Raw genomic sequence first — 1,340 nt, forward strand, 5'->3', positions numbered from 1 at the left:
TGATAATCTTATGGGGACCCAAATAAAATTTAGGATTGTGGTCAAGTCCTGACTAGAGTATTCTGTGAGGCTGGATCATCTCAGCCAGCAGCTTTGAGGCTGTTCTGGATGCAGAACTCAGAGGAAAATACAACAGAGGTGCTCTGAAACACTGGCTCATCTGGGCTATTCATTCCCACTGGAGATTCTTCAGGGCATCTTAAATTGAAGCTTATTTTTCTTAACCAAGAATGAATCCACAGCCTCTCATTTCCTGTGGAAACAAAAGCAAAACCTCTTCTCCAAAGTAACATATCTTTTGACTTAAATTTTGTTTTTGTTTTTGTTTTTTTTTTTTGACTTAAATTTTGAAGTCAAGACATTTTCAAAATATACAGGTTGGGTAAATCTAGCAGCATTTTTTTTTTTTTTGGTTTTTCGAGACAGGGTTTCTCTGTGGCTTTGGAGCCTGTCCTGGAACTAGGTCTGTAGACCAGGCTGGTCTCGAACTCACAGAGATCCGCCTACCTCTGCCTCCCGAGTGCTGGGATTAAAGGCGTGCGCCACCACCGCCCGGCTTAGCAGCATTTATTTATTTATTTTTTCTAGCAGCATTTATAATCAAATGTCTTTTAGTAGCTGTGGCTCCTTCTTTAGCTGTCAAACAATTCAAAGACAACACAATAACATACAGTATCTGTATCTCTGTGTATTTTCCATCTTTAAGTGGCTTTTTTTTCTCTATTTCTTTTATTTTTATTTTTTTTTAATTTTTGAGACAGAGTTTCTCTATGTATTTTTGGCCATACTGGAACTCACTCTGCAGACTAGGCTGGCCTTGAAGCCACAGAGATCTGCCTGCATCTGCCTCCCAAGTGCTGGGATTAAAGGTATGTGCCACCATACCTAACTACTTTATTTCTTTTTTTTAATTTTTTTTATTTTTACTTTCTTTATACTTTTTCTTGTCTCACCCAAGCCTACGTATATTTTTAAACACACTGTAAACCATTTAGAGTTTTTTTTTTTTTTGTCTGAATTTGTCTTTACTATATCTATAAGTCTTTAATCTGCTACGCGATATGGCTAGGATTAAAGCTGCAGCTTCAGTGGCTGGCTCCATTTTACTCCTTGGCTTCCTGAAAGCCCAGCTTCATGGTGGAGGTACTGGCTGGAGCCACATTTTTTTTGCCACAACTCTGAGAAGTTTCTAGGTCCACGGCACCACCAAGAAGCATGCCACTGGCTGCTCATGAACATCATTTGTTTGGTAGTGAGGCCTCTTAAAAGAGATGCAAGGTTCTTGCTGCTAAGGTTGAATCAGGAAGCCTCTCTCTTTTTTTTTTTGTTTTTTGTTTTTT

Source organism: Microtus ochrogaster, chromosome 2 (assembly GCF_000317375.1).
Source record: "Microtus ochrogaster isolate Prairie Vole_2 chromosome 2, MicOch1.0, whole genome shotgun sequence".
NCBI classification, from domain to species: domain Eukaryota; kingdom Metazoa; phylum Chordata; class Mammalia; order Rodentia; family Cricetidae; genus Microtus; species Microtus ochrogaster.